Source organism: Cornus florida, unplaced genomic scaffold (assembly GCF_030987335.1).
Source record: "Cornus florida cultivar Cherokee Brave unplaced genomic scaffold, ASM3098733v1 CherokeeBrave_3.0.0_Hap2_Chr08, whole genome shotgun sequence".
Classification (NCBI taxonomy): domain Eukaryota; kingdom Viridiplantae; phylum Streptophyta; class Magnoliopsida; order Cornales; family Cornaceae; genus Cornus; species Cornus florida.
Genome location: NW_026775578.1, coordinates 82,981,905 through 82,994,918, shown reverse-complemented (window position 1 = coordinate 82,994,918; position 13,014 = coordinate 82,981,905). Strand labels below are relative to the sequence as shown.

The 13,014-nt window shown below is 39.6% G+C and overlaps 1 long non-coding RNA gene across 1 annotated transcript; it reads left to right on the top strand.

Moving 5' to 3' along the window:
• Positions 1-9,442: 9,442 nt before the first annotated feature.
• LOC132268217 (uncharacterized) lies at positions 9,443-11,597 on the top strand. Its single transcript, XR_009469254.1, has 2 exons — positions 9,443-9,762; positions 10,569-11,597. It is a non-coding gene; the product is annotated as an uncharacterized LOC132268217 (long non-coding RNA).
• Positions 11,598-13,014: the final 1,417 nt, after the last annotated feature.

The window sequence follows — 13,014 nt, the reverse complement described above, 5'->3', positions numbered from 1 at the left end:
GCTTACAGAACAACCCCAAGACGGCCAACTGGAGAAAGCCCATTCGCTATGGCCTATGGCACCGAGGCGGTGATACCAGTCGAGCATTTTGTTCCAACTGTAAGGAGCTTAGCGTGGGATCAAGAGCAGAATGATAGAATGCTAAGGTTCAATCTTGATTTATTGGAAGAAAAAAGGGATGCGGCTGTAGTGAGGCTCGCCTCTTATCAACAGACGCTCGTGAATAGCCATAACAAGAAGGTGAGGCACAGGGGTTTCGCTCCTGGCGATCTGGTTCTGAAAAGGAAGGTGGGAATAGTCAAAAAGATGTTCTCCCCATGGGAAGGTCCGTACAGAATAGCAGAAGTCATAGGGAAGGGGGCATACATCCTAGAAACTATGACAGGAAGGGTAGTCAATAAGCCATGGAATGCTATGTCACTGAAAAGGTACTACCAGTAAAAAGTAGAGTTTAATTTCAAGCATATTGTACGTTTTAAATTGCATGCTTGCAAGTGTATGAAATTTCCATGCTTTATAAAAAGCCTCTTCTTTGTTAAAAATCTACGCTCTTCCCATTCAGCAAATTAATGGCAGCTGGCACTTCAAGCCGAACGCCAAACACTTGCTAAAAAATAAAAAAGCCAAGTGGCAAGAGGCGGTCAAGCCGAGCGCCAGGCATTCAGTAAATTAGTGGCAGCTGGCACTTCAAGCCGAACGCCAAACACTTGCTAAAAAATAAAAAATAAAAAGCCAAGTGGCAAGAGGCGTTCAAGCTGAGCGCCAGGCATTCAGCAAATTAGTGGCAGCTGGCACTTCAAGCCGAACGCCAAACACTTGCTAAAAAATAAAAAAGCCAAGTGGCAAGAGGCGTTCAAGCCGAGCGCCAGGCATTCAGCAAATTAGTGGCAGCTGGCACTTCAAGCCGAATGCCAAACACTTGCTAAAAAATAAAAAAGCTAAGTGGCAAGAGGCGTTCAAACCGAGCGCCAGGCATTCAGCAAATTAGTGGCAGCTGGCACTTCAAGCCGAATGCCAAACACTTGCTCACAAATGAGTAAGAAAAGGACAGAATGGTGACACGGCCGAACGATAAGCACTTGTGAAAATGCACTACAAAGCTGAAAATAGAAAACTCAAAGGAAGAAAGGGATGCTGAGTAAAAACATTATCATTCATAACCAAAAAGGTCTCAAGGTACGTAGTACCATACATAAAATAAAAAAAAATTTGCTGCTATTGGATATCAGTTCTAATCTTCTCCAGGCTGTGACTTGTCATTCTCGCCACCATCTTCCTCTGGACCATCGAGATCTCCATCTGCCCTATCATCCTTAGAAGGGGAGTCGAGATGAATCACCCCCTCAGCAGGCATAGGTCTTTCGGCAGCGACAGAGGAAGAGGGCACGATGGTAGAAAGGGGAAGAATGTTCAGAGGATGAAAGGGTGGGACAATTCCTGAAGATGTGACCTCTATGCATTCAATAAAAATGTTCTCGGCTGGGTCGCATAGTGGATTTTGATAGTTGTTTAGGGGGTGGATGTCCAGAGAAGCGTCTAGTTCATCAGGACCAGCACAAGAGCTTGATTCACCTTCAGGGGGAGAACGGTCAACAAAACCATCTCTGTACCCTTCAGCATACCGGATGGCATTGGTCCTGGTAAGGCAAGCAAGGAGAGCCCTCATCCCCCCTTCGACTCTGCTGATCATGTTCATCAGGGAAGACTGTTCGTTTAGAAGTTTTTCTTGGGAATTCGCATACGATAACCGTTCAGCAATGAATGAGCGCTGAAGGTCTCCCTTTTCGGCTTTGAGAGAGTCCCTTTTTGTCAGAGCTACACTCTTCTCAGTTTTTAAGACGTCAACCTTATCATGAAGAGAATCCCGTTCGGTCTTCAGGGAATCCCGTTCAGCTCTGAGGGAATCCCTCTCGTTTGCCAGACCGTTTTTCTCTGCCCTTAGGTCAGCAACTTCCTTTTTTGAGTCCCTAAGCTTTGACTCCAGCTCAGCAACTCTGGCCTCAAGAAGTGTCTCTGCTTTAACAGACCTTTTAAGGCCCACAGAGAGAGACTTAAGTTTTTTATTCAGAGTTTCAACTGTTTTCTGAAAGGTGAACATCCCGAACAGAGTCTGCATAAAGAAAAAGAAATTCAGGTCAGACTAAGTACAAAGGAATCATAACTGAAAAGGAACACAGTTCAGTGGAAGAAGGGTCACCTCCATAGCAGCGGCTGGGAACCGTTGGAACATCTCACCAAAGGATAGTTTGTTCTGGATTTCAAGGTCTTTGGGGGTCCAGAAGCCCTTATAGAAAGCAAACGAGGTGAGGGGGTCTTTATATATTGAGTCAGTGGGGCCAATGGTTGATCCATCTTCGCGGCTGAGCAAAGGTCGCCATGGAAGAACGGATGGAATTGGACCAGAGGTCCTGGCCGACTCGCCTTCAGGAATGAAGAACCGGGCAGGGGGCGATGGTTCAGTAACCCTGAAGGAAGCCATCCTTATCCTTCGGGTCGGTGGGATATCACTCTGATCGTGACCGCCCTCAGGCATTGGCCTTTTTCCCAAACTCTTTTCCAACAGAGCAGCATTAGCTGGCCCCCCATTGTCCTCAGAATTTCCAGCATCCTGAGTGCTTTCTGAAGAAGTGTCGGATGAAATTTTTGATGGCATAACTACGGGGACAGCAGGACGGACTTCAGCAGTATGGCCCACAACAGAGTTCTTAGCATGGGTGAGCCCTAAGGGCGCATCAGCAGAACGGGTTGAGACTTGAGTCGCAGCTGGGGCAACCGTAACTTGCTCTGGGGCAGAGATGGCAGGAAGAGATGATGTGGAAGCAGGTGTAGGTGATGGAGTAACGGCAGGAGCGTTAGAAGGGGTGGGAGCAAGATGCCTCCTCCTGCTGAATGATGGGATCTGGATGTTCTCCATTGTGGACCCTAAAAGAGAGATGTCAGAAAGATTATCAGATGTAAGCAAATCAGTAGCTAAAGGGACATCGTTCAGCACGTTTTCTTGTAAGGTATCTAGCCTAGCCCTGCAGACGCTATAAACTAGTTCATCATGGGGAATTTAAAGGCATCTATAAAGAAAAGTGCAAAAACGGGGAAGACAACTTTCACAGTGGGATTCAGAGGGATATGTTTTTAGCTTTTTGTAGCCAGAGACAGAACAGGCTCCAAAGGAAGAAGGGATAGGGAAGGAGTGGCCGAGCGGAGTTTGCCAATTCCCACCAACCACAATTAAATTCCATCTCCAACCCTTTTCAAATGAGCTTTTATCAGTGCAGATCGACCGTTTGTCAATAGGAAAGAAGTGATAGTACAAGTCGTTTTGTGAAATCTTGTTAATCCGATAGCAGAAGAGAAGGTCAATAATGTCAAGATTGAGACCCCTGTCACGATTCAAGAGCAGGAGGACTGAAATTACCCTAAGAAAGTTTGGGTTAACTTGCAGGGGGCAGAGCCCCAATTTGTTGAAAGCATAACAAAAGAATGGGTGTACGAGGAACCTAATGACGTTTAAGTGAACGGCAGAGAACAAAACTTCCCCAGGAAGAAGACCCTCACCAGATTTGGGTAGACTCTGAGAGAAACATCGCGAGGGATACAATTCTTGGACCGAATAGTGTTCAGGTTGGGGGAAGCCATGAAAAAGGGGAAGAGTTCTAGGCAGTAAAGGCGTCTTTTAAGGAGAGGTTTTTTTTTTTTAAAAAAGAAACTAACCTTGAAATTTTGTGATGAACTCAGCAACGGCACAGTAGCTAAAAGTCGAAAAGGAAGGACTTGTCGGAAGAACTTGCCGGAGAAACTAAAAAGGATCGCCGGAATGTGCATGAAAGCAACAGGGAGTAGAAGCAAGAGGTAAGAGAGAGGGTGAAGGAGAGAAAGATCAGAATTTATAACGAGGAGAAGTAAAAGTGACATGGAACTCCAAAGGTCAAGGCAAAAAGTGGCGCTGCAGATCTCGAAACCTGGGTTCTTGTGCCAGCCGTTCGATTCTTCGAGTTATTGCTCCAAGCCGTCAGACCAAGATCGTGTCCTTTCAATAATCTCACCCTCATTAATGAGGAAAGAGATTATTGGGGGCAGATGAGGATACCAAAACGACCCGGGTTTAGAGTGATCCACATTGCATAGGATGGGTAGGATGTGGACGAACAGGATGAAGCCAGTTCGCGCCGTATGGGCCCAGGTCCATAAAGCCATTTTAGAAGCCCATGATAAAATGAGAGAAATCGAGTCCAGTCAAAGGAGAACAAGATAAGATCAGCTCAGTGGAGGTTGTAACCGTCTATAAATAGAAGGGATTAAGAGGGAAAAGTGGTTGGAAAAATCATTGAGAGTGTAAAGTTTCTCTCTCTACAATTGGGGAAAAATTCTTTGTACTTTCAGTATCAGATTCCTGTTTGGATCATAGTAGAATAGGACTTGCATGTGGGCCTGACCCACTCTCTTATTTTTCAGGTACTCATCAGTTCCAGGGTTAGAGCTTGATCGTGCAGAGCAGATACGGACTTCTATTCCTCCGACTACGTAGGACTACTATTTTATTTAGCTTTGGATTTGGATTATAGTTATTTCCTTTCCAGTTTGAGTTTTATTTTAGGGGTCCATTTGAGGGATTCCCGAGTTGTTAACTTAATGAAGTTATTTTGGAGCTTGGATTTTAATAATTATATTTTGAGGATTTTTAATTAGAATTCGTTTCTGCCATTTATTATTTATTTCTTATTATTTTAATTTGTATTATGTGTTTTTTAAATATTAATTGTTTGATATTTCCCTCAGGTTTGGGCCTGGGCCTGATCAACCTGTGTCTCGGATCCGAGGGGTATCACAGTGAGCAAATGTATTATGATAAGTGTAAGCTATGTGAGCTATTTTCAAGAGAGTCCAGCCACGAATTTCTAGAATTTCCCCTCAAACCAAGAACTTCACAGTTACTGAAAATAGGCCTATTGTAATAGGTTATTTTGCTGGTTTAAGGGCTGCAGGGTTGATTCCAAGTTGATTTATCTTATCCCAGCTTTAAACCAAGTGTGATTCATCATTTTAAAGCTATGAGAACCTTTAGCTGCTCAGAATATGAACAACACTAATGTTATGTGTAGTATTTGCTGAGAATTAGTTTTATAACCTTAATATTGGTGCTGTTCACTTAAACTAAGCTATACCTTGCTATGTTGAATGAGTTCATTGTGTGAGCAAGTGTATATGGCATATTAAAGACTAGGGGAACAGTGTTTGGGTGGTTCTAAAGGCTGAATTACAAAGCTGCCCTTGAAAGCTTGAAGACTAAGGTTTGGTAAGACTAAGGTTGCTTGTGAAGTGAAAGTGCTATATCGTGCTATCTGAATTGAGCTCATCAATTAAGAAAGTATATTTTGTTGATACAAGACTATGGGAGGAATTTACAGGGCTGAACTAAAGCTACATTGTGAAGAGACCATTCTACCCTTGAATTTGTGAAATAAGCCTTTTGTGAAGTGACATTGTGATACCTTGCTCTACTTACTGTGAATCTTGTTGAGCAAAGTTATATAAAGATATCAAGGCTGTGGGTGTCAAGTTCAGGTCAGTTCTGAAGCTGCAAAGTGAAGTTACTTCATTACCCTTGACTTTAGGGTTTTTACATTGTGGGAGCTGTTCTTCTTATACCTTGCTTATCTACTTGTGTAATCCATACAAGCAAGTGTATTTGACTGATTCAAGGCTATGGGAACCTAGTTTGATCATCAAGTGAAGCTGCATTGTGTTTTGACATTCTATCCACCTTGTTACAGAGAAGTGAAGCTAGGGTTTCTTACATTTGATACTTAAAGCTGTGTATTTATTCTTATCTTGTGTTGTAGCTTAAGTATTCTGTATTTGGTGTGCTAAAACCTTTATTCATTGTTGATTAAGCTATTGAGAGCTTTGTGTGTCCAACCACAGGGGCTGTGGACTGGGGGAGTGCCTGTGTGCATTGTTTGATCTTGTGTGTGTGTAGAGGCTGTGAAGGTTAGTGTCCTAATGAGTACAAGGTGATTGGAAAGTGGGGCAGCTGAGTGAGTAACTACTTGCATGCAGCCAGTGAAGATGGTGAGCTAGTGTGTGTGGATTGGTTATGAAAGCTAGTATCTATTCTTGTACAAGGGTATGTGCAATAAGTGAGATAGCTAAGTGTGTAACAAGGTTCATATTACCAATGGAGGCATTTATTGGCTGAGGCCAAGAACCAAGGTTTTTCCCTATTGATAGGGTTTCCTTGTATATCTTGTGTCTATGTGATTTGATTGTTTGCATTAGTTTTATCTTCTTGGTTATGCATGTTTGTATTCAAGTGAAAAAAAGAAGAAACTACCTTGGAACAATTTAACCCCCCCTTCTTGGTCCAATAATTGGTATCAAAGCCTTGGTCTGCTCAACCAAGGAATTAACAAGCCTGCAGTAAAGATTCTTGGAACATAATGGAAGGTCTATGCATTGACCAAGCACCATGTCTTGATAGTACAAACTTTGAAGATTGGAAAGTTAGAATAGAGGTTTATCTAATGTCACAATCATATGATGTATGGTATGCTGCAACTAAAGGATTATCTGTGTTTAATGAAGATGGTATGTCAAGTGATTCGAGGGGAAAACAAATTATACTCAGTGGTCTAATTCATCAGGATCTTGTGAAGGTCAAGGGCTGTCAATCATCCAAAGAAGTGTGGGACTTACTTGGGAGGGAATACACTTCTCAAGAAGGCTATGAAGCATCAGAGACATTCAATGATATTATCACTCAGGATACTAACTCTCTTGTTCAAAAAGAAGAAGCTGAAAATGACATTTGTGTTAAAGACCTCAAGTGTAAACTCTCACTTTTAGTTTCTTTTTCACTTATTTTTTATAACTTAGTGAAGCTTAGATCAAAGGACATCATTCTTAAAGAAAGTTTCACAGCACTATTGACAGATGAAAACATGGTTGAACATGGTTCTAGTGTTAAGGTTAATTGTATTGCTAAGGATTTCTACAAGAGGTCAATGCAGCAGAGTTTTAAGAAGATGATCCCCTTTGTAAAAATTCAAGGAAACTCTAGTGTGAGTTATCCAAAGAAAGCTTTAATATGTGGATGTAGTTTTAAAACTGGTGGATCATTGAAGCAGCAAACTAAAATACAAAGTGAGGATGTTCCCAAAAGGGAAAATGTTACACTTGAAGATATTGGTGACAAATTGTACTTCAATTGGCAGCTTTCAAGAAGTGTACCTCTTGGTTCACCTAAAGCTAAATCATTTGTTATAAGCCCCCTCTCATTTGCAGCCCACTATCTAATTGGTTTCAGATCTAGAGATTCTTTGAGAAGACTTGGAAAATGCAGGAAATTGCATCTGTGGTGTCCTATCTCTTATACATCTGAAGTAGGGCTAATGATTTCTCAAGATAGTTTGAAGAAAGTTCCTAATCTGACACAAGAAACTGGTTGTGTGCACATGAGTGGGGTTGCAAGATGTTCAAAACAGGCTCAGTTATTAGCTTTTAAAGATAATATTTTTGTTCACAAAGAGGTTCACTTTGGAAAAAGGAGAAGATCGCCAGATATTAAATTCATAAGGGATCACTATCTCTCTCCCACTAATCCTTCTAGCAAACCAAAGAAGGTATACTCAGTAAGAAAGTTTAAGCACTCAAGTTTCAGGATCAACACATTTCTCTCAATGTCAAAAGCTGGTTATTACATCAAAGCAAGTGGATTTCAAGCCTCAGAGATGATTGCTATCACAACTACAAGAATTTCAAGGAAAGGAAGTCTTGCAGAATTCTCAAAAGCTCATGATCTCAAAGCCTCCTTAAGTCTATCAAAGATGAAATCTAGAAACAAGGTGAATCCAAGGTCCCTTGAAGAAGAAATGGATGAAGAAGACAATCACTCTACAATACAATTCTCAAATGAATCCAAAATTTAGTGGGAAACTAAGGGTGCTGCAAACTATTTTGAATTAAATCACTCCTTAGTTCCTTTTACAATCAAGATTTCTGGTTCTTTACAAGCTTGTTCTCAGCATTATTGGATGAAGTTGAAAATTTCAAAAATAGAGTCTCAATCTCAAAGCTTATCAAGTTCACTTCTCCCTTCAAGACCTTCTCTACTAAGAGAGAAGAACCTAAAAACTAATTCTGAAGGCGTGTTGATCAACTTGGCAACTTATTCAATCCTTTGTGCTCCTTCAAAAGCTATTTTACAGCATGGTTTGATCAAGAAGACAATGTCAGACATAAGATCTCCAATTCATAGATCACCAAGTTTAATTAACACTTCAAAGCCTCCTCCTCTCAGAGACAAAGACCTGCAAATTCATATTGCAGGTGTGATAATCAATGCAGCAGTTAAATCAATTCATTGTATACCTTTAAAGAGCTTATTTAGCTGGGGTTGTAGAAATTCAGCACCTGTGTCATTTAAAGCTCTTAGATATTACACTATGTATTCACCAATCTTAAGGGTGGACAATCTCAGGCCTCCTCCACTCAGAGACAAAGATCTAAAAATTAATACAGCAGGTATGGTGTTCAATTTGGCAGCTCCTTGTTCAGAAATCTTCTTTATCTTACTTCAAAGTTTGTACCCCATCTCCTTTGATACTCTCATATTAAAAGTTGTCAGCCTTCAATCCTTTATTGTTATTCTTATTCACCTTTTGACTTCCAATGTCAAAAAGGGGGAGAATTAGACTAATTGGTTTTTAACATTTGAAAGTGCAAAAGGGGGAGATTGTTGATTCATGGTTGATCAAGCGTTTTACACTTTCAATGTGAAATGCTAAGTGTTACAGTTGAAGTTAAAAGTTGAACTTGTGACAAAAATATAGTATGCTTTTATTTTAAGTATTCAAACCCTAAGGCTGAAGCTATTTTGTGCTAAAGTTGTTTTGTGCTGAAGCTGTTTTGTGCAAAAGCTATTTTATGCTGAAGCTGTTTTATGCTGAAGCTATTTTGTGCTGAAGCTGTTTTGTGATGAAGCTGTTTTATGCTGAAGCTGTTTGTGCTGAAGCAAGGACCATGACTGAACTTTGTGATATACTCATGCTATTTTTTATTATGCAAAGCTGTTATTTAACAAGCTGCAGCAAATGATTACTATTATACTCATTGAAGGGCATTTATGTAATTTTGTCAAGGGTCTCGAGGGTACTCTAGTCAATCCACAGTGTTGAGACAATGAGAGATCCTCTACAGATGGTGCATTGTATGAAAAGGTCTGCAATTGTTTAATAATGCTCAGCATTTTCTGGTTTACAACAAGTGTCAGCTGAAAGGGTATTTGAGTGAGAGTTTGTGTATAAATGAGGTAAGCACATCTTGCTGCCACGTGGCATTATGGTCCTACAAAGAGAAATGTGTGTGTATGTTCATTGGCTGTAATGAGAAGGCCTTATCTACAATAGGGTTTCAATAAGGTCTCTATATAAAGGCTGTTATAGCCTTCTTGAAAGACAACCTCTTCATAAAAAGTTAAAAAGCTAAAAATGAGCTGAAAATGAAGAACACTCGAGAACCAAAATGAAACCATTCCACTGAGTGTTTAATCTGTCAAGAGAGCTGTGTTTAATAAGAATATAGCACTAACTGGTGTATACAATTTGGAGATGAAAAAGAGGGTTGTTAGCTACTGTTTTTCTAGTGTAAAGAGAGGCTAAGTTGGTTCAAAATTGCTGTGGTCTTTTTTTATACTTGAACAAGGTCTGAGCATACTTAACTTGATGATTTACAACTGCTGAAGGTGCTGAGGACTTCATATAGCAACTGGTACAATTTTCCATACCTCAGACCTCAAGTTTTATTTGAATTTCTGGCTTAAGCTTCATAAACTGAGCTTTATATGTCATTATCATGCTATACCTTGAATGTCCATCATTTGAGCATAACTGAATAGATGATTTGACGCTAAAAAAATTCAGATTTGGTCAAGAAAATGACCATCTTAGATTTTGGTTTGGTTGACCTCATAAATCAGGTTTTACTAGTGTTTAAAGCCTGCCGTGTGAACTGAAATTGAAATACATTGCTATGATTAATGTTTTATTCATTTGAGCATATTTATATAGTTGAAATACACTTGAGAGAGCCAAAATCCAGAAGTTGGTAGTGTTGAAATACCATATTTGCCCTCATAACATTGCTGCAGCAAAAACTGTTTTTTGAAGCCTTATTTGGACTAAAATTTGCTATTTACTTACTATAACTTGAGAAGCAGTGATGTGAGCAAATGTATTATGATAAGTGTAAGCTGTGATAGCTATTTTCAAGAGAGTCCAACCACGAATTTCCAGAATTGCCCCTCAAACCAAGAACTTCACAGTTACTGAAAATAGGCCTGCTGCAATAGGTTATTTTGCTGGTTTAAGAGCTGCAGGGTTGAGTCCTAGTTGATTTATCTTGTCCCAGCTTCCAACCAAGTATGATTTATAATTTTAAAGCTATGAGAACCTTTGGCTGCTGAGAATATGAACAAATACTAATGTTGTGTGTAGCATTTGTTGAGAATCAGTTTTATAACCTTAATATTGCTATTGTTCACTTAAACTGAGCTATACCTTGTTGTGTTGAATGAGTTTATTGTGTGAGGAAGTGTATATGACATATTGAAGACTGGGGGAGTAATGTTTGGGTGGTTCTAAAGGCTGAATTACAAAGCTGCCCTTGAAAGCTTGAATACTAAGGTTTGGTGAGACTAAGGCTGCTTATGAAGTAAAAGTGCTATATCATGCTATCTGAATTGAGCTCATCAATTAAGCAAGTATATTTTGTTGATACAAGACTGTGGGAGGCATTTACATGGCTGATCTGAAGCTACATTGTGAAGAGACCATTCTACCCTTGAATTTGTGAATTAAGCCTTTTGTGAAGTGACATTGTGATACCTTGCTCCAATCACTGTGAATCTTGTTGAGCAAAGTTATATGAAGATATAAAGGCTGTGGGTGTCAAGTGTAGGTCAGTTCTGAAGCTACAAAGTGAAGTTACTTCATTACTCTTGACTTTAGGGTTTTTGCCTTGTGGGAGCTGTTCTTGTTATACCTTGCTTATCTTCTTGCGGAATCCATACAAGCAAGTGTATTTGACTGATTCAAGCCTGTGGGAACCTAATTTGATCATCAAGTGAAGCTGCATTGTGTTTTGACAGTTCTATCCACCTTATTACAGAGAAGTGAAGCTAAGGTTTCTTACATTTGATACTTAGAGCTGTGTATTCATTCTTATCTTATGTTACAACTTAAGTATTCTGTATTTGGTGTGTTGACACCTTTATTCATTTTTGATTAAGCTATTGAGAGCTTTGTTGTACAAGCATAGGGGCTGTGGACTGGGGGAGTGCTTATTTGCATTGTTTGATCTTGTGTGTGTGTAGAGGCTGTGAAAGTCAATGTCCTAGTGAGTACAAGGTGGTTGGAAAGTGGGGTAGCTGAGTGAGTAACTACTTGCATGCAACAAGTGAAGATGGTGAGCTAGTGTGTGTGGATTGGTTATGAAAGCTAGTATCTATTCTTTTACAAGGGTATGTGCAATGAGTAAGATAACTGAGTGTGTAACAAGGTTCATACTACTAGTGGAGGCATTTATTGGCTGAGGCCAAGAACTAAGGTTTTTCCCTATTGATATGCTTCCTTGTATATCTTGTGTCCATGTGATTTGACTGTTTGCATTGGTTTTATCTTCTTGGTTATGTATGTTTGTATTCAAGTGAAAAAGAGAAGAAACTACCTTGGACCAATTCAACCCCCCCTTCTTGGTCCAACAGTTTTAATTGTGCATGCATGGTCGTAGGTCATTAAATCATACTCTTGTCCCATTAAATTTTCATCTTGAATCTGTTATTCGTAATCCTAGGGGAAGGGGTAATTCAAGCAACTCTATTTCATTAATGGATGTCCAAAATGTTGAAGACCTTGGTCACATTGACCAACAAGGCATTCTTCACCCTAATGTGCATCATCAATAAGATAACATTTAAGTCCCATTAGGCATGCCTAGATTGTTCATTCCACAACAACAACAAGGCCAAATTCCAATAGGAATGCCTAGGCCATTCTTTGCCCCACCTCTACCTCCCGTTGTTCAACCAAATTATAGGGCTTATGTAGAACCACCGGTTGTGAATCCTCCCCTCGCTTTGAGAGATCATTATATGCCAAATGAGTATAATGCACCAACATGCATTCAACTTCCTCCATTTAGAGCACACCATTATGAGATTAAACCAAAACAATTCAAATGTTTCCTAATTATCATGGGCTACCCAATGAAGAACCTTACAAGCATTTGGATGAGTTTCTTGAAGTGTGTTCCACTGCGAAATACACGAATATGCCAGAAGAAGTTTTAAGGTTAAAACTCTTCCCTTTCACCCTAAAGGACAAAGCAAAATACTGGTTTAACAATTTGAGGCCTTTTTCTATAACTACTTGGGTAGAGATACACTACAACAGTTTTGGTTTTTACCAGCGCTCAAAAGCGCTGGTAAAAGCCTTAAAAAGCTCTAGTAATTCAATTACCAACGCTTTACCAATTACCAGCGCTTTACTAGCGCTTCTTCAAAAGTGCTGGTCGGTAGGCCTTTACCAGCGCTATTAGAAAAGCGCTGGTAAAGAGCTTTTACCAGCGCTTTTTGGAAAAGCGCTGGTAAAGGGTTATTTGAAATTTTTTTTATGAAATTTTTTTTATATATATATATTTTTTTCCCCTTATGCCAGCGCTTTTTGGAAAAGCGCTAGTAAAGGGTTATTTGAATTTTTTTTTTTTTTTTTTTTTTTTTTTTTTTTTTTTTCTGAAGCTTTTTGAAAAAGCGCTGGTAAAAGGTTATTTGAATTTTTTTTTTTTTTATATATATTTTTTTCTTCCTATGCCAGCGCTTTTTGGAAAAGCGCTGGTAAAGGGTTATTTGATTTTTTTTTTTTTTTTTATATTTTTTTTTCCCTATGCCAGCGCTTCTTAAAAGAGCGTTGGTAAAATTATTTACATTTTTTTTTTTCCCATTATTGTTTTTGGAAAAAAATTTCT